Source organism: Poecilia formosa, unplaced genomic scaffold (genome assembly GCF_000485575.1).
Source record: "Poecilia formosa unplaced genomic scaffold, Poecilia_formosa-5.1.2 Scaffold502, whole genome shotgun sequence".
Taxonomy (NCBI): domain Eukaryota; kingdom Metazoa; phylum Chordata; class Actinopteri; order Cyprinodontiformes; family Poeciliidae; genus Poecilia; species Poecilia formosa.
In genome coordinates, this window is record NW_006800441.1 from 46222 (window position 1) to 67403 (window position 21182).

Here is a 21182-nt window from a genome sequence, read left to right on the forward strand (position 1 = left end):
ATTTGCAACATTTAGAATCCAAAACTTTGAAATCAAAAACTTGATGCAATCGGCTAGACTTCCCTAGATAGATCACACTAAGATCAACTGAATTTAACTATTCAGAAATATAATGTGGATAAAAAAAATTCTGGATTTGATTCGTTGATTTGGTTGGGTTGTATAAGCAGGGATTTGGTCTAACTCATTTCTGGTGAGAGTTGAACCCTGACAACCAAGGTTTCCTTTTATCACTGATTCTGCTTATAGCTTTAATGAACAGAATCTCTGGGCTCAGTCAAGGTGTTGTGGGGATCTGTTTTGTTGTCCTCAAAATCAGGTCTCTGCCTTTTATGGATGATGTGGTTCTGTTGGCTTTGTCAGACTGATTTCCTGTAGGGATGCGCTGATTGCAGTAACCACCAGGTTACAGTTTCCTGGCCTGATTACTTATCTTTAACCTGCCATTTTCGATTTTGGTCAATACTGATGTCTTTTGTCTAAAAAGTAGCTAAAGGTAGCAAGAAAGTTACTAAATTGGCAACAGTGAGGTGACTGTTAACTACAAACATGCAGACATGACCTAGTGGATGGAGCAGTCGGTCAAACCCCTCACAACACGGAAATAGAGGACAGCGGTTGATTTTTAGACCATTGCTGAGGTACATGAGATCGGTAAATAAGATTGGCTTCACAAGTAAGTGTCGGGTCAATCAACAATCTCCTAATAAGAAAATCACAGCTGATTTATGGGCACCTGCTAATCTCCAGGTTTCTCTTAAGAAGTTTGTGGCTGGGATGAAAATTGGCACCCAACTGGACAAAACGGGATAGAAGTGGCTGGATTACGTTGAAGTCTACATCCAGCCTGTTCCATTCCTATTGGAACTCCTGGTAAGTGATTTTGGCTAAATAAAAAAATAAATAAATTACTTTTGCTCAGAAATGACTGTAGTCATTATTTTAGGAAAGTTACTATGTTGAATTTTTATGCAGTAGAATAAATACACATTTTAGAAATGTTATACTGCTAGTGAAATTTTCCCAAAGCACGATTGGTCCATGTCTGTGTTTGACAACTTGAAAGCTATTGTACATACTGTACTAGGTTTGCATATTTATAGCATTTGTTTTAAGATACAGTAGAATGGTTTATGTGTAATTCTCACTGCATTACATTATTTGTTGAAAAGCCACATTTTAAGATGTTTTGTTCTAATAAAACCTAAAGTTCTTGAACAAAAGGTGGCTCGAAATAGTGTTAGTTTAAGATTGTGCACACTAAAGGTATTCAGTTTATTGTAGAGTTTATTTTAAGATTTGGAGCAGATTTATTTCATATGCCACAATAAAGATAGAAAAACGTTCTGAAATTACTTATGGTCTTACTTTTTACAACTACAAAACATGGCATTTCAATAGGGATGTGTATACTTCTTTATGCACTTTGCTAACGATTAAACTGAGCTAACCACGACCTTGTTTCCGATTGCTTCTTTTACTCATTACTGAACTTCTGGCAGGCATTCTCTTCCCGTCACACCGTGAATGCCACAGCCTTCGGCAAAAGAACAGCAACAGCACCAACACTCCTCATTGGAAACCAAGAGCAGCTCCTGTTCATTAGCTTAATTACCTAATTAACAGAAAGCTAATTACCTTGTTGTGTGCACACAAACAAATGAAGAGGCTGTTATGCAATGGATGATGCTCCACAATTAATTTGTGACCACACTCCATCAAGTCGGGATCCTAATCCATGCAGCACAACACATACACAACACCGTAATAAATTCAGTCGACTCCTGGGCGCCACTGATCCCTATTGACATGTAGATCGACTAACTGAACAATTAGTCGTAAATTAGATTATTCTTTCAACTTGTTTTCTGAAATAGTTCATGCATTGTACTTTTTGTTCATTATAACAGACATATTCGCAGCTTAATGAGAAACACGGCGACAGCACAATATGGAGAGTAAAGGATTTCATACAAGATCACAGATCACCAGGTAAATACTTTAAATGTAAAAAGTTTCTTCCCCTGTTTTTTTTTTTCAGATATATTTCCCACAAAGCTAAAATTTAACACAAGGTTCTTTGGAGTCAAACCTACAAAAGGTTAAATACAAATTCAAACAGAGGCTCATTTTATTCAATTATGATCCACTCTGCTGCATCTTCAAAACAGACAAATTAATTCTAGATTTAAGAATTATATATAAAAAAACAAAACAAAACAAAAAAACACACTCAGGTTTGGTGTAATCTTTATTGCAATAACACAAATATGAACTACATCAAAATTGTTTTACTTTTTTGTACAAAAACCTTTAAACCTTTTCACATTTTGTCTTAATACATCCATGAACCTAAATGTAATTTATTGGCATTTTATGTGACACAATGTAATATAGAACTGAGAAGTGGAAGGAATACAATATATGATTTTCATGTTAACAAATAAAACTTTGAAGTGTGGTGTGTATCCTGTTTTCAGCACTCCTGAACCAATCACTACCTTCTAGAACCATCTTCTATTGAAATAACAGCTGCAAGTTTTCGCACATTGAATCTTTCACCTGCTCTTATCCATAAAATAATTCAAACTTAGAATGAAGAACATCGGTAAACAGCAATTTACCAGAAATGCTAAGCTGGATTCAGGTCTGGACTCAATCTAACACATTAATATTGATGTAATTACTTATTTTTCTAAATTATTTTTATTAATTTCAGATCAGTTACAGCAAAAAGAACAAAAGAGAATCCCGTGCTGCATCACACATACACACACAAAGAAACAAAAAACAAAACAACTGTAGCAAAATATCCCACATGAATAAGAAATAAGGAGTTATTAGTTTCTTCCTCCAATCCATGCCACCTCACATCCATCCATCCATCCATCCATCCATCCATCCATCCATCCACCCACCTACCCACCCTCGTCCCTAGTGGGGTCGGGAGGGGTGCTAGTGCCTATCTCTAGCTAATGTTCCGGCCAAGAGGTGGGGTCACCCTGGACAGGTTGCCAGAAAAAAAAACAAAAAAACAAAACCAAACAAAACAAACAAAAAAACAGGCAAGAATAAATAAAGCAGTAAAATAAAATAATAAAAAACTAAAATCTAGGGGTTAAGTAGAAAAGACTTAAGCAAACCTCAGAGCTTCAAAAATATATCCAATTTGTGGTTAAGATCATGAGTGAGTTTTCCAAAAGAAGGATGACAGATATCTGTGTAATCCAAATATTCTAATGTAGGGACATATGGTGAAGTCCATCGTAGCAAAATACACTTCTTAGCAAGAAATCGAAGAATTGTAAACAAAGTTTTAGAATGTGCATCCAATTATTTAGGGGGATGTAATCAATTCTATTGTAGCTCAGGATTTATGTTTGGGGTTGATGTCTTGCTGGATGGAACTCTACCCCAGTTTCAAGTATTCAGCATAAACTCCGACCAGGTTTCCTGTCTCTGTAGTAGAAAAGCATCCCAGTAGCATGACACTGCCACCACTGTGTTTCATGATGGGCATTGTGTGTTCAAGGTGATGCGCAGTGTTACTTTTCCAAAACTCATAATATTTTGATCCCATCTCAGCAGAGCGTCTTCCACATGTTTACTGTGCCATATTTTAGTTCATTTTAAATGACACATTTATCAGTGCTAATTGAGATGTTTAAACTATGGGAAGTTATTTTATAACCTAATTATGTTTTAAACTTATGTACTCTTTAAAAAAAACAACAACAACAAAAAAAAACTGACACCTTCAAAGAAAAACTAGATTTATGCTAAAATCCCAGGTGGACATGCACTTTTTTTCTCCTGGACAATCAAATTAAATACTAATGAAGTACATTGTTGCTGGGGTTATAACGTGACAAAATGTAAAAACAAAAATGTGCAAAGTGCTGCAGTTATTAGTTGAAGCCTATAGATGATAAAAAGTATTTATGAGTTCATGTATCTGTAAAAGCACTGACACAATAAAAAGATAATGTTTTAGAAGAAAATGGTTGTAAATCATAATCCAGGTTCTAATATGATCTGTAATAACCTCAATATCAAATATCTAACAGAGACGTTTCCTTATTAGTAACAATGGTCAGAAGGTGGTGCTCTCCACCAAGGAACAGTTCTTCCTGAGAGGGCTCAACTTCAGCTTTTTCTCATATGTAGTCATGAGGAAGCTAAAACCACTCAAAGTGATATAATCCTCCCTTAACTCTGATCAAGCAAAAAAATATAAAATAAAAAACAACTAAACTACACGTTACTACGGTAATAAAGATAATAGTTTCATTCTTTTCTCCTGGACCAACGTATGATTATTTTAGACGGCCACCAAAAACACTTTCTTCTTATGACAGAGTATGCAGAAGATTTTAAATGTAACATTCAATCCAATCAGTGTTTATGAATCTTCTCAGCTGACATTTAGGAACTGAGAAAACCTGGCCCACATGTTTGAGATTGTAGCTATTGTAAATAAAAGAATCTACACTCTCCTTATCTCCCATGTCCTTTCAAAAGCATATCAGATTTTTCTGAGCATGTCAACCTTAAGTATATAAGCACACTTTTTTCACCTTTTATTGGGATTACAAGGAATTATTTCTGAAAAGTTACACTATAAAAATAAATCTTTAAAGGGATTAAATATTATGCATTATAACAATCTAATCTCAATTAAATTACTTGTTAATGTAAAGTTCAATATAGGTTAGCTTATTTATTTATTTGTTTTAACTACGTTAGCAACATTGTTAATGCTAAAGTTAAATCTGCTTACCAAGTGCAACTAATTTAGCAGTCATTGGCAATAAGCATCACATTTTAGTTGCGTTGTCAGTGAAATGGCTTAAATGCCATTCCTTAAAATCTTACTGTCTTGCAAATATACATCTTAAATGTTCTTTACTATTTCAGTAATGTAGCCTTGATCATAAAGCAATTTTTTGTATCTTTAGCATGAAAAGACTAACCTCATGAAACCCCTAAAATTAGTACTTAAAAAGTTACTGAAATATATTTATATAGGAGATTTAACACAGAAATAGCAGAGACATAATTAAATGAGAATTGAGTTTTAATTTTGTAATTTAGTTGAATAAGTAAGTTTTAACATTTCTGGGACAAATTGACTATTTTCTTATGTTTTATTTAAGCCAGTGGTGTCCAAAGTCGGTCCTGCACGTTTTAGTTCTCTCCCTGGTTTAACACACCTGGATCAAATGATGGCTTGTTAGAGGCCTAAGAAGAACATCGACATGCATCATTGACAACATGGCATTCTACCTCCAGAGAAAGAACTAAAACATAGGACCGACTTTGGACACCCCTGATTTAAGCCGTCAAACATAAATAACATCAAATCATAAATATTGTATAAAATCTATCCAAATCAAATGCCTGCAAATTGAGGTAAATTTTTATTGGTTAGATTAGCAGTTTGCTGTATTGGTGTGCAATTTTACAGAGAAGTTTTATATATATATATATATAACTTTTTTTAGGACACAGCACTTCATTTGTTTTGGGGAGTTTATATATATATATAAACTCCCCAAAACAAATGAAGTGCTGTGGCCTAAAAAAAGTTGACTTTGAATGAGTAATCTCTTAAGGAGAGCCACGTGCAGCCCTGGCTTAGTAGGTATGCCACACATGCAGCTGACTATTAAATGAAAGTAACTTTCATGGTGAATATAAATAATCGTTAATTACTATCCATCCAAATAAAACGTATCCAAATTGTTACACTGATTTTTATTGGGTAAATCACAATTTGTTTTATGAGTGCAGTTTGTTTTTATTAGTGCATAGTTAAGAGTTAAAAGAAATGAGAAGGTTATTTTTCCGAAAAAGTTCCTTCGGTTCAGTTTCGATTAGTCGGCATTTAGCTTTTCTGATAGCCAGTACCCCCTTCTTCCTCTGTCACACTTACTTCTAAAACTAATGCACATCATTACGTACCCTTCACCTTCCTCGTAGCTCCCTACACACTCAGAGAGAAAGGATCTACCTAAGTGCTCCTGAAAATTAAAATGTACTTAATTCTGTCAAGGCTCTGAAACGCTATGAGCCTTGTTTTGCCCAGCAGGTGGATGTATGACGTCACGGACTAGGAACATCAAAACAAAAACATTCAAATCCTCGTTTCTTCTTTTTTCCTCTTCCTCTCTCTCTCTTTAATTCTTCTCTCGGCGTGTTAAAAAATCTAATAACATTAAAAGCCAGGAGACTATTTTCCCCTGCGAGCCACACTGGCGAGTCGGCAAGAGCGAAACTCCACATTTTGCCATATTTCGACGTCCTCGGTAAGATAATCTATTTTCCTTGCAGATAAGTTAAGTTAGAGAACTCCCTCACCTCCTCTTACTCCTCCTCCTCTTCTTCACCTTCAATGGCAGCTATGTCCAACACTGAGGCGAGCGGAGTATAATTTGTTGGTGTTTACGATGTGATTTGTTGTCGCACGCGTTCGCGGTACACAGGCTCGCGTGCACAGGTTCATTATTCTCCAGCAAATCGCCCCCTCCCCTTCCCTCCTCTTTAACCCTCCGCGTGCGCTGCTCGTTCGCCGCTGTAAAGCTTTTTTCCCTACCGGTAAGTTTCACAGCTCTCATCATGTTAACATTAGCTTTGTTGTTTCGCCTTTAGATACCTTCTGCTGCTCGCACTGAGTCTAACTTCGCTCCTGAAATTATTAAACATAGCGAGTCAAACTCACTAACCGTGCTGCTAAAACTTAGTGGGTAGCACAGTTTATTATCGCGGTTGTGTGGCGTGGTGTCCCGTTTTTTTTTCTCAGAAAGTTAACTGAAGTTGAAGCTACTCACGAGACCCTGGGGGGAAATGCACCTTTTGGAGAAACCCCCCCCAACCAACTCTTTAGTTACAGCTGGAAAGATGGAAAGAGCGAACAAGCAGCGGTAGCCACACACAGCTTCTAATTACAGCTTTACCTGCGAAGAATAAGTTTTCACCGTTAATCTTGAACTTTATTTGGTTGAATCGAAAAGTTTGCTGTGATTTCTTTAGCAGGGAAGGAACTTTTCCCCACGTGCTAGCTGTCCCCTTAACAAAAAAAAAAAAAAAAAAAAAAAAAAAAAAAAAAACAGCATAAAAAGCCATTTGAACTGGACTTACTATGATTCGTCATGACATTTACTGTCACTCCATCGGCTTTGTTTTTACCTGTCCATAGAAGACGGGTTTGTTTTATGTGTGGCGTCCCTACGAGGAGATAAGACTGGATAGTTCTTCTCCTAAAGCGGATATTCATTTATAGTCAACTTTTCATTACCTCAAAGTATTTGTGAACTACTTTGTGGGGATAACAAATACTCAGTTCTCACAACTTTCAATGTAAATGTTCACTAAAAAACAGACTTTATCAATAACATTTTTGTAACAGATTAAAATAAATATTTCTGAGCAGAAAATATGTGAATTTAACAGGTAAACATTTGAATAATTTGAACAAATTTGCAGCTATTTTTATAAATGCTCTTTCTCAAAATTAGTCATTCTACCTAATTATTAAAATCAGTCTAGTAATCTGTTCCAAATTCCCACTGAAAAAAAAAAAGAATAGAATTTTGGTCTGTGATTGGGGCATAAAATGTTACTGACATAAAAATGAACTGTTTAAAACCATACTAACAAAGTTCCATGTCAGTGTTTCTACTAAATATTCAGTTAACATGCTATTCATTGGTGGGGACTGCCTCAGAGTTAAAGGAGCTGAGCTCTCCAGCAACTTAAGCATTAACACTATTACTAATCTAACTAAAGGATGTTTACAAACTTAAATCATTCTTAATTCTCTTACTCAAACTCTCTGCCACATGTTTCATGACAGATCTCAACTTGTATGTACTAAGTTGATATATTTATGCTTATACTGACTAACACCCCATGCCCCCAAAATTTAAAGAGTATTATATGCTACCAATTTAAATTGCTTGACACATGTTTCCCCACCTGCATGTTAGTTTGTAAATCCAGTGTTTAATTCTTATTTTTCCAGCAACATTAGCTAATTTTATTTTAGTAGCAAACCCATCTGAACACTTTGATTAGAATTTAACCAAAGACGTTGATGCTGTCAAGTGTTATTCTCATTCTTTATGTCAAAGAGAACTGTAGCTGATATATTTATATGGACTGGATTAGTGTCTGCATAGAAAATTGTTATGAATTTTGGTTTTGAGAAAGCTTCTGCATCGAAGTAAGATATCATTAGCTTAGCACTTATGTCAACTTGCTAGTGTTTTGTGTTTCTTACGTGTGCTTGTCAAGGAAAATGTTAAATTGTCACCTTTTTGAAATAGATTTGAAAAAAGTATTGTAATTTCAGTAATTCTGTATAATATTACTTTCATCATTTTCCTGTTCTCATTGTTTCTTCATTTTCTTTTAGGCACAGAGAAACAAGCTAGATTAGCACAGCGTCTTAAAAAATGTCAATATTTTACTAATTTAATTAAATAAGTACATTTATAAAAATGTTCAAGTATATTTTAGGATCTTTATTCAGAAATATTAATGAATAATTCTAAGAGTTTTGTCAGTTTATCACCACCATTGTCATTCAGATTGTTAGAGAAGAACTGTTGACGTTTAAGTACCATTAAGTAGGATTTAATACCGAAATGAATTAGCTTAGTTTATATTTAGTACTTATAATGCCATTGAGCATTATAGTGCTAAATATGTAATCAATTAAAATGGAAATAATTTTTTTGCTTAATATTTTCTGCCCACCAAAATTCCATTTACAGTATTTTTTTATTTTGTTTTTATTGCACTTAGTTGTCAAAATTATTAACTTAAATATATTATTTATGGCTGTCCCATTCTTATAATATTTCTATTAAAAATAACACCCCTGCATCTCCACCATTCAGAGTAATATTATTTTTGTTCTTTTCACTGTAGAAAACAAATATTCTTTCTCATATGTCTTTATTAATGTTCTGCTAACTTAAAATAAATAAGTTTATTCATTAAGGCACCTCAAACTTACTGACTGTAAAATCTAATGCAAAGTTCATATTGATTTTTTTCCAAAACTATTCTTGTATTGCATTCTCTTTCATCTGACTGCTCAGTATTGTGTTTTCATCCAAATTGTTGTGATATACATTGGAATAAAACAAGCAAATAGACAGGAACACCATATTTTTATTTATTTTTTATTTTTAAATATCTCCAGTGTTTTATACAGTACATATGAACCACTGAAAATGTTTGCAAAAGAGAAACTGCAGCTTTAACTTTTGCTGGCGGTGCTCCCTCCTTCTTGTTTCTTAGGATTAGTCATTGTCTGAAGGGGAGGGAAAAAGAGTAACTTTTTTTTGTTGGAGATGTAAAGTAAACAGCCTCCAACAAGCGAACCTTGACAACCTAGATTAAGGAAAACATTGGAGATCAAACAGTGCTGCTGCTGGGCTGTTGTCATGAGCTGCATGAGAAAAAGAGAGAGAATATTTGAACAGGCGCTTGGGTTTGTGTGCTCACTTATGCAGAAATGGACCTTCACAAATGCTGACCTAGGTTTTAGGGCGGCAGGATGAGCTTTCTTTGCAGTGTTTGACTGCCACATATTTTCATACAGTTTTTTCTGTGTCAGATGTGGATTACTCAGCGTTGCCATCTGAGATAAATAAGCTCTCTTTTACCCCGTGAGTGAATATGTACCGACCTGGCCTGAGGAACAGTTAAGAGAATGAAGTTGAACTTTGAAGAAGACCACTGTTATGACACAATATCTGTGATTTGTGAGTTATTTGGAAAACCTTTGTGTCTTGCTTGGCCTCTTCAGGCTGACACAGCTCTGCTTTGTACAGAGCTCAGGTCTGAGCTGCTAAGAAAATAATCAGTCACTCATGCATTCAACGAGTGGACTCTCCCATCCCCGAATGAAGCGGCTCTCTCTTTCATCTGACTGCTCAGTATTTGTGAACACACATTGAAATACCCTGCGCCCCTCAGTACCCATACTGAGGGGCTGTAAACTGGCTGAGCACCCCTGCTTGGAGATAAAAGGAGTTATTTTTGGTCCAGTGTGGGAATAAGAGCTGCATTTGTTCAATTGCTTCTTCTTTTTTCATATTAATTTCATCCATTTTAGGGCTGTTGTAAACAATTATTTTAGTAATCAAGTATTCTATCAATTATTCTGACAATCTAGTAATCAAATAAAATTGTGATAAAATAAAACTATGGTAAATTCTACCATAACATCAGCATTACTATTGGATGTCAACATTGATTCTAATTTTCATACTTGTGTATCTGACACAGTTACTTTTATGTAGTTTAGAAAATTAACCTGTAACAATAATAGCTTTGCTTTTAAGTTTTACCTGGACAAAAGTCATACAAAATCTCAAATTACATTCAATTTAATAAAAAATAGGCAGGTTCACAAAGACACTTCTAAAAAAAACTGTCTATACTGTAGTATTTAGTTTATGCCCAGCCATTTACAGCTTTTATGTTTATGTGAGTGCCTGAATTTGGCTTGTTCGTCACACGCAGGAACACGTTGCCAGCTATGTACCATCAGGATGCGCTTTGCCACCCGTTTGATGCAACCAGGATGATATGAAATTATTTTCCAGGTTGTCCGTAAAATTACACTTTCGCCAAGGATCGGTTACAGTATAGCCACCCACTGTGTTCAGTCTATCCGCTCACCGGTATAAATACACCCACCACACACTTCACCACAGTTCACTCTGCCACAAGGCAGCAACTCCAGGAGGAGACAGCCTGTCGTACTCCATGCATTGTGCCAGTCATTTTAAGGATGCCTATTGATCCCCTGAAAAATTATAAAAACCCGGACGTTATCATCAATTAATAAATTCCGTCCAGGAGACCGAATTTTCAAGTGATTCCGTCAACTTGAAAGTTGACGAAAGCACTTCGATTTCAACAACAACTCATAGGCAGAAGTGAGAGTATTGCGCAACACAAATAATCACTCAACTGCAACACAGTTTGCTAAATAATAAAACATAATCTAGCAAAGCTTCAAGGAGAAGCTTTGCTAGATTCCTTTTTTTCCCTTAGGTTCAATTTTCCTTGAGGAATTTTAAAAATTTGAGGTACTCAAATCATTCGAGGAATCGTAAGAGCCCTAATCCATTCATGTTTTGACGGAAGCAAGACAAATGACAAGTTTTCTACCAGATTAATTTGTGGTATGAATTTCTTTTTTTTTTTTTTTTTTGCATGTTTGATTCACATGACACAAAAATAAGCAGAGGGGAGTACACTAAGTATGGATACAAATGCAGCACACTCATTCCTGCTATCATTACACAAATGTAGCAACAAAGGAAGGCGGCGGAACAATATTTCTGGGGTAAAAAAGGTTGGTGTGCCCGGATAACCCCCCCTGTGGTGCTTCCCGAATTAATCTGGTATTTCTTTCGTCCAGAGGGTCTGGACCCTTGGCGATTGAGAAACAACTGCTTGAAATATGGACTGTGTTAGTTTAATTTTCCTCATTTGCTAATGTTTGTATGTGATGTGTGTAATGAGCCAGTTAGACGCTATGAAAGCTTACTTGAATTTGCCTGCGCTGTAAATAACCATCCTCCACATCGAAGAGAGAAGAGCTGATACAAACAAGGCGGCTGTTAATGTTAATTTAATATTTGGAAGTATGACCAACATGGACTGAACAGCTTTGTTCACTTCCTCCTCTGCCATTGCTAAAACTACAGGCAGACTACAATTCACTGATTGGAGTGTTCCTAGCCGATCCCACTTTTGAAAATCTAGCAAAACTCTAAGCTCCTTATCCTAAATTTTTGGCTAATTAAAAAAACTTTAATAAATGTTTACATTTTCACTACAGCTAATCTAACCTAAAATTTGTAAAAACTTAGACAACTTAGAAATGTATAAAGTATAAATGCACATGTAAAATTGTACCACAGAACTTGAATAATTTTTTTTCTGTGCCTAAAATTGCAACAAAACAACCTTTTATTTGAAAATAAAAAAAATGTAAATATTACATTGCCCACATTAGTATGCAAGTAGAAAATAAACCCTCAAAATATTTGATCTGTTAGCTTGTTAGATTTAACTTTACATGTAGAGCTTGATAATTAAAATTCATTAAATGTTTACAAATGCAGTGGCCTTTTTATATGTAGTAGTTTCAGCTCTATTAGAAAATAAGATGTAAATAAACTTCCAACTATTGTTAATTAACGCCTTTATGGATTCAAAATAGGGGGAGTTTTTCATGTTTGTCTGTTTAATAATTATTGTCTGTTAAAATAATTATTATTTTACCTGAGCCAGCTGGTTTCAATCATTACCTGTTATAATATGGACTGGGAGAAAGACAACAAGTTGTAAGGGGTCTCATTGTAACAACTTGTAGCTAGTTAATATGAAAATCGTCCTGTTCCAGTCTCTATTAACATGAAAGACATCAAAATGTACAACCAAAATCCCAATATTTTTTATTGTCCTTTTGTCTCTTTGCTATGTTTTTTTTTATTTTTTATTTTTATCCGGACTCAGAATAGCACATGGTGTGCTTCCCATTTTAATGGACTAGTTACAGAGTCCATAGCTGGGCACACAGGTAGGGTAGGTCAAACAAATATAATTTTACACAGCACACAGGAATCCTGTTTTAAAGCAGTTAAAACACTTTTTTTTTTTAAATCTCCTCATAACAGGTTGTGCGGTTTGATATTTTTGTGCTGCCACTGCCAGAAATCACGTCAGTCAAACTGGTGTGGTTAGATCTGTGAAGCATTTTCTTTGTCTGTTTATGCTCCTTTTTCACCACCACTTTGTTCTTAATTTCTTCTACTGCAGTGGCTTTCTGGTGCTATCTCGCAGGTTCTTTCTGTTTGCGCTACAAAAAGGAAAAAAAAAAACAGACTTCAATTATATCAAAGTGTTCAGATCTTAAAAAGCTGCTCGGAGCTTCATGTTGAGCACTTGAAAATGTAAGCTTGTGTGGCCTGGCCGGAAAGATTAAATCATTACTCTGTTTTTTATCTGAGTAATGGGATAATGAGAAGAGCAAAAACTGACATTTGCTAATATGAACTATTGCTTAAGCCCCTGATAAACGTTGGAGACAGTGTAATGTAAATTCAAGTTTTTGTTTTTTTTTGGAGGCCGTTCATCCTTGACTTCTTTCCTGTTTTTTCGGTTGGCAGTTGCAGCCTAATAAGAAACACAACATGGCAGGGCCTGCTCTTCCATCATTGTTCGCTGGCTGGAAAGTCGGCGCGCTTTGATCATGTCTTTTGGGCGCATCACTCCGGCTTAGCCCGCTGCTTGCTATGTGATAAGCCATCAGAGTGCTCAGATCTCAGCCGGGGCTCGAGGAGAGACAGGAGAGCATAATGGAGACAAGGAGAGAACGGCAATGCAGATTTTGTTGACAGACTCTTACTGCGGCTGCTTTCTCTTTTTTGTTTTGCCTTTGAATTCAACAATCTTGCTGTCCCTCTTCACTCATCTATGAGGTGAAAAAAAAAAAAAAAAACCTTTCTTGGTAGAACGCTCTATTCCAGTGTTATGCCTTTGGACCCATTAGCTGTTACGTTTTTAATTCCCAGCACACATTACCTGATTGAAACACACTCGCACACACATACAATTTAATTGGAAATATAGATGAGTCTTTTTTCCAGCCAATCCAAATTCCCCCCAATGTTAGCAATCTTTATCTATTTTTTTTCTTAAGGATTCTAATACAAAAAGCCAGGGGGGAGGGGGGGCATATTGGTGATTTGCTTAAACTACCCACAATCCTGTGCTTCATCACTGGCACATGACCACACAAGAACCAACTTCATGTTAGAGTTAAGTAGAGAACCCAAAGACAGCAGGGCTGAGGCAGGTGTGTAATATTGAAGAGTTTCATGAGGAACTGAAAATCCATCCTTTCATCCATTATCTTACATGCTTATCCCTACTGGGGTCGCTAGGGGTGCTGGTGCCTATATCAAGCCGTCAACGGGAGAGATGCGGGTCACCCTGGCATTCCATCACAGGGCAACAAACTGACAGGACAGTCTGTTGCCCTGCCAATCATGCACACTCACACCTAAGGAGAATTTAGAGAGACCAATTAACCTGACAGACATGTTTTTGGATTGTGGGAGGAAACCAGAGTACCTCAAGAGAACCCACACTTTCTGTCTGGAGAACTCTACAGACAGAAAGGCCCCGGGCTGGACCTTCCTGCTGCAAGGCAACAGTGCTACCAACTCGCCACTGTGTAGCCCAGAACCGGGCAAAAAAAAAAAAAAAAAAAAAAATTATATATATATATAATTCTGATTAGTCTTCTGAGAAAAAGTCATGATTCTAAGCCGCATGAGAATAATGGGAATGAGAAACATCCTGGGGAGCTTTTCTACTCCCCTGGATGACGGGCCAGGCTATAAATACAAAAACGGGAGAGTGGCATTGGTTGCAGCTGATGACAATGAGGTGATAGACAACAGCTGTGAATAGGAACAGCCTGACAGACTGAGGGAAGAGAGGCAGATAATCAAAGGTGAGAAAGGGAAGCCATAGGCCCTGTTCCAATAATTGCACTTCCACCCTTGTGTCCTTCTAATGCACGTTTATGTTGAAGTCTGTAGTGTGACACACATTCCCCACAACCGACCTGTGCCCTGCCCATTTTAAGTCCTATTTCTGCCCTTGCATTAAGTGGACTTAAGCAAAGTGTATTACCTACAATCATTGCTGCATGTGCTGTTTTGAGTTAAAAGGCGAAACTATGGCAATGGTTTTTTCTGTCTTTATTTTTGTCTTTATAGAAAATTCAAGTATGACAAGGGACACATTGGTAACAAAAATGTTTAATATGATAAACGGAGCTGAAAAAGAATAGTCACAAACTAACTGTGAGAACAGTAAAACAAAATGATACAAATGCAAGATGAATTTTCAAATCCAAAATTAAACTATTAACATATTGGTAGAAATATTGGGCTTTTTTGATGTTGCAATGTTTAAGCACATTCTTAAATAAAATTATTTAACTTTAAAAATGGAGGGGATTTTTAGAAAGCGGTATTTATGGATAAAAACTTAGCCACAGGATTAAATTGTTAATATAATACTTTAATCCTTCATCCTCTGTTACAAGACCAAATTTTATATTAAAACTTAAAGAAGGAATAGATTTTGTGTACAATATCCACTTTTGAAAATCTTTCTAAAAATATTAATGAAGTTAAAGTTTATTGTCTCAAAATCTCAGTCACAAAATACACAGGAATTGATATTAATTTTGAATTTCTTTTGCAGAAAGTCATTCCTTGGAAAAGTTCATACATATTTTTAAAATAAACATCTTAAAATTTTGTAGGAGTGGAATTGAAAGTTATTTGGTTATTTTATGAGCAATCTCATAATTTTTAAACAAATGTTTTCTTCTCAGGGTAGAGGGCAAGAAAATTGATGTCAGAGTTCCTTAAGAAATTTCTTGTAACATTTTTGGTCTATAAAGTAACAACATTCATAGTTCCTTTTAAGAAGGACATTTTAGTTCCATCTTTTTATTTTTCACAATGTAGCATCAAGTTTTTCCCCCCCTATTTTTATATATGCCATATATATGCCTTAACTTGCCATATATTTGTCCGTAAAAAGTGGAGCTAATCTGCTAACAAAGATAAGATTCTGCTTTGTTAGCAGATTAGCTCCACTTTTTACCAAACTAATTTTTAACCACAAGAAGATGTTTTTTCTTTTTTTAGCAACAGCTGAAATGTCTATTTTTTGCCATCTTGGAAATATGGCAACATTCACACAGTAAGCTGTGTCTGTCGCAAAAAAGAAGAAAAAATAAATAAATTTTCAAGTAATATATATTTTTTTCACTCTATTGAACATGTGTGATTACATTGAATTTTGTTCCATATTTAACAAGTCATAAAACACATTTGAACAGTCAGATATAACCAGCAAGGTTTCAATAAATAAATGAATATCAACAATTTGTGCTTTTGTTAAATCCAAATTAAACAATCGGTTAGTGGATCTAAAAACAATGTAATGCTAATCACATTTAGCATAAATGAACTAAGAATATCAGTTCTGTTAAATTTAATTTAATGGTTTCAGCATAGATAAATTAAAATATTTTAAATTGCTTAACATTTAAATATTTTAAAGAGCTGGCAAGTTTGCTTTGTAAAAGTTCAAAGAACAATCTCCATAGTTAGATAGTTTTGTTACCATAGCAACAATCTGATGCTGTGAGTTTAAACTTTTAGTTTTAGCTCTGTTTGTTCACAAATACATCTTAATAAACTACAGTTATCATTGATTGCTTTTAAACTTGGCCAATTAAACTATCTATGCCCCTTTTGCAGATTTTACTACATTTATTTTGAAATGCTGTCAGCGGTGCTGATGTGCAAGAGAAGCCCCTAAATCAAATTCTACTCAAGGCCTCATGCAACCTTGTACCGGCTCTGTATGATGAGCTAGACCCGGTTCACTTCGCATCTCTCTGCTGCTGCTGAATGTAGAGGGACAAACGGGGAGATTTAATTTATGTGCCTTTTTTAGCTCTTCCATTTTGTGTCTATTGAATTTTTAATAAATGCCACAGAGACTGTTTTGGATACTCAAGTTTTATGGAACGAGTTTTTCTGATCTTGGCCCAGCAACTCTACCTGACTTTAAGTAGACAAGTAGACGGCATTGTGTGGCCGCAAAATAAAAACAAACCAGCATGCGGCACTTATAATACACTGAGGGAAACCCTGTCCAGTGATGACTTTGGAAAACAAAAATACCTATACTGTATATTTAAAATATATATTTTTTGTTGTAGTTGTACTTTTAGCAGCACAAATGCCTTAATAGTGACCAGTCCCACCATTTTGGATGTTGAAGTTCTGACACAAGGGCATACTGCCCCAATTCTCAAATTTTTGCCCGCTTTTAACCTGCTCACTCGAATTCTTATGTGCACTCTGAGTCCACACTCCATAGTATGAAGTGATCCTGCTGACGTCTTAGCCGATCAAGAAAAAAATAGTTTAATTCTGATCTGTTTCTCAGCAATCGGTGCATTTCTACGTTTGATTACTCTTCATTTTGATATTTTCAGATTTCTCCTAGCTGCAGTTAGAGGATATACAGGTTCATTTTGAAGTGCAGCGCCCCCTTCTCTCACCACTGGTTTTCCTGTGTTTGTACATAAAACATAATTTTAAACACGCATTATGAAAGGCTGCTCCTAATTGACGGGTTGCTGCTTGTTTATTTAATTTATGTTTAGAGACTGGGAGGTAATTGGGATGCAGTAATTACCCAAGATGCAGAACAGGCTGCATTTAGGTGAAGGTGCTACCAGGCTGATGAATGTGGAGCAAAGATGAAAGTCTGCAGGTTATTCTCATCATCCAGTGTGAGCCATTAAAACACTTGTCAGCTTAGAGAAGAGATGACTAAATGGGTCCGTGTCCCTTATTCAGCCTCTTTGTTTACTGACATGACACATAGCCTGAGATTAAACTCATCATATTAGTGCCAAGTGCATTTTTGTACTATTGAAATGTGAGTGTTTTTTGTGGTACTATGCTGAATAAGTTAAAGGTCTTTCTTTCTTTCTTTCTCTCTTTCTTTCTTTCTCTCTCTCTCTCTCTCTCTCTCTCTCTCAGCATGCCTGAGCGTTTAAAAACAACAGTAAAGAGCAAGTGGATGGAAGGATTTGTGTATGTGAAGTCCCTCCTGACGCTGTTGCTCCTTCCCTGATAATAGCCTTGTTAACTAAGATTCATTACTGCTTCTCTCCCAGTGGCCTGGATATTGAGGTAGAGTGTTCTCAGAGCGCTGTGTTAGCCACGGTGAAGTCATACTGTTGTGGTTTCATGAGCTATTCGTGGAAGGTGGTGACTGTATCTTCCCTGACTTCTGATGATTCAGTTGACCTGAGAGCGGGGTGGTGCGGGTGGTATTTGACTTTGTTTGCTACCCAATTCCACTTTCACACCGACTCTCGCTTTTCTCTCTGTCTCTCTGTCTTTCACTAGCACTTTCTCACTCTCCCGTGTCATTCCCTCTGAACATGTGGGGATGCACAATGTGTTTGTGCGCGGGTTGCTGTTTGAATGCCTGCTCTCCCAGTAGATCCTCAGTCGTCGTTGTTGTTTGGCTGTATTGCTTGCAGTGTGTGACTTGCATTTGCCCGGACTCCTCTGAGGGAGTTTGTTTTTGTTCTCAGTGTTGTAAACAGGGTGGGACTCCATTCCCAAACCACCCAGTTGGAGATGTTTTTTTTTCTCTCTCTGTCGGACGTTGTTTTGTATTGTTGTTTGTTTTGGTTATTATTTAGAACGGTAGACTAGCCTTTACACAGAATAATGTGCTAAAGCAGATGTGACTTAACAATATGGTTACTGCATAAAAGCTTTTATTCTGTGATTCAAATACTTTTTTCCTTTGTACACTTTCAAAGGAAAGTGTACACACCTTCACATTTATTTATGCAGTTATTTACTGTTGAGATAACATTTTTATTAGCCAAGTCCAATTTATTAACAGCATTATTATAATTATATATATATATGTGTGTGTGTGTGACTGCACTGATAAATTGAGTGCAATTACCATCATTTTCTGACATGAGAAAATTATGGTTGAATGTTACACCTATCCACCAGGTCATGTCTTAACATTGAGGGTTAACATTAGTCACCCAAGTTAGTGACTTTGTTGCTATATTTATAACAAGTTTTTTGGACAAAAAAAAAGTATTGGCTAAAATTGGAAGCTGTGATTTTTAAAGTTCAGTGGCAACTCATTGGCCAGAAAACCGCAATTGGTGCACCTCTTGTATTTGTTTCCATACTTTAGAAGTTTCACATCATCAAACAAATTTTAATGTCAGACTGAAATAGGCTTTTTAAAGATTGGTAATTTGCTGAAAATTTGCAATCAGTGCACCCCTAATTTTTTATTTTTTTTAATAATGTTTTCCAGTTTTCAAAACTGTTTTAACAGCATCTCCTGTCTCGTTTAAGGGCGCAATACATGAGCATGAAGTGAAGATCCACCCAGACATCCTTGTGTAGAGTAAGACAATGGTAGCTTTCACAAAGCAGCCGAGGATGGTAAGCTGTGGATGTCTGTAAAGTCCCTCTCAGACAAGAGGCAATAAAACTCAGTAGGTGACGCGTTAAAATAGTTGAGTTTTTCAGAAGTGGAAAACATTGCCACCTTGCCATCCCACTGCTGCAACCTTACTGTTGCTTGCTGCAGCGAATAAAGGGGCAGGATTCAGATGCGTGCCGAATGCTGCTGTCACACAACCTAACAGGCTTTTGATTTGCTAGCACTTTAAGACTAAAGAAAAACAATTGCAAAGTCAGTTGAGTAAGAACCTTACTGAATATACAGGGCTCATTTCTCATGAAAGCAGTTTATTCAACCATAGACTCGGTAGGCTAAACACACACCAACTTACGAATACAATTAGTGAAAAACGGTAAGGAATTAATCATAGTTTCACAGTTAAACAATTTTGAAGTGCCCCGTCATTTCACCTCCACCGCTTTCTGAATGATTGTGGGAGATGGTTCTGCAAGCATTTTGTTTCAATGATCAAATCCTGCTTGTGTTCTTTTTGTTTGTGAATGTACTGTTATAGTACCACTGGAGGTATCTGCAATGGCACGATCAAAAGCAGTACCAAACCCTAACCCTAACCCTAAGCTGCACAACTCAAGTGTAAAACGTTGTCCATCAAAAACAACACGATGAAGAGAAACTGAGACTTTAGTAGTCAGCTTTTGCTCAAAAGTGGTAAATGTATGTGTTATGGCCACTCTTGCATCACAAAAGAAAACAAAATTGCCAGAGTAGTCCCTCAGGAGGAGGTTTTCGACTCACTCAAAAACAATAAAAAGCACTTGTGGAGACTTTTCCTGTTTCAAAAGAAACAGGAAACATGCGTTTTTGTTATTTTTACTTATAAAAATAACAAAAAATAATCTCAGAGTTGACTTCAAATATAAACGTTAATTTGCGGTACAAAAACCTTTTCACTCCTCGCTCCACCAAACAATCAGATCAGCCCCAGCAGCTGCTTCTGCCTGTTAATGACTGCAGGAGGCTGACTAACAAGGAGGAGGGTCTAAGCAAAACAGAAAAATAAATACATAAATAAATATACAACAATAGACCTACCACTCACATGGCTTTAAATCTGTGGAAATTAATAATTTAGCAAAAAATAAATTAATCTAATTCTTAATAGGCTCCAACAGTATGTGACAGGGAAGAGTTTGCACATCTCATGACAAAATTCAACGACCCTATTGAATTTTGTCAGTAGTTAATTCCATAAAATTCAGTAGTTTGACTGAGGAAATAATTTTGAATGCTTTTTTTGTTCTGTCTGCACAATGGCAGGCTGTTATCAACCTAAAGACTTCAATAAACATGGAGGAGCAGGACCAGGTGTTTCTGGAATTGAAACTGTGTGTGGTAACCATTTATACGCCAGGTGGTAAAAGTATGAGAAAAAGTTTTATCTGTGACATAAATAGCATGGCAATTATAGCTTTGAGTCTGTGCACATTGTGTGGAAAACGAGTATGTTAGTTTTATCAGTGCACCAATAGTTTTCTGACTTCCAAATTTGGCCGATTTTTTAAAAATTTATTTATTTATTTTTCACCTACCATGCTCAGCTATGGAGGACCAAAACTGACATGATAAGAAATAAAAGCATAAATATATATTTAGTTTTTCCATTTCCTTACACGAGTTTTCGTGAAGTAATGTATATTTTCTTCCTCATTTCCCCTAAACATGCGTTTTTGTCAAGAAAAGTAAATATTTTGATTTGTCATTGCCTCTTCTCTCCTGTTTTTACTTTCCCGTATGCATCATTATGTTGTTAAGGAGAGCTACCTTCTATGTCCAGCTCCTCTACTATTGGTCAATAGAGCTTTGGAACCAACATCACTGTCAGACGTTGTGGGGCGTTTAGGTGCAGTCACTCGGTGCCATCTTTACAGGCCACAGACCAAAACAAACTTTATCCCGGTGCTTTTATTGTGTTACTGACTGCAGTGAAGAGGTGGATATTGGATATTCCAATATCCACCGAGCAAACAGCGTTTAGCTCAAGGTTGATCCGATTTATAAACGAT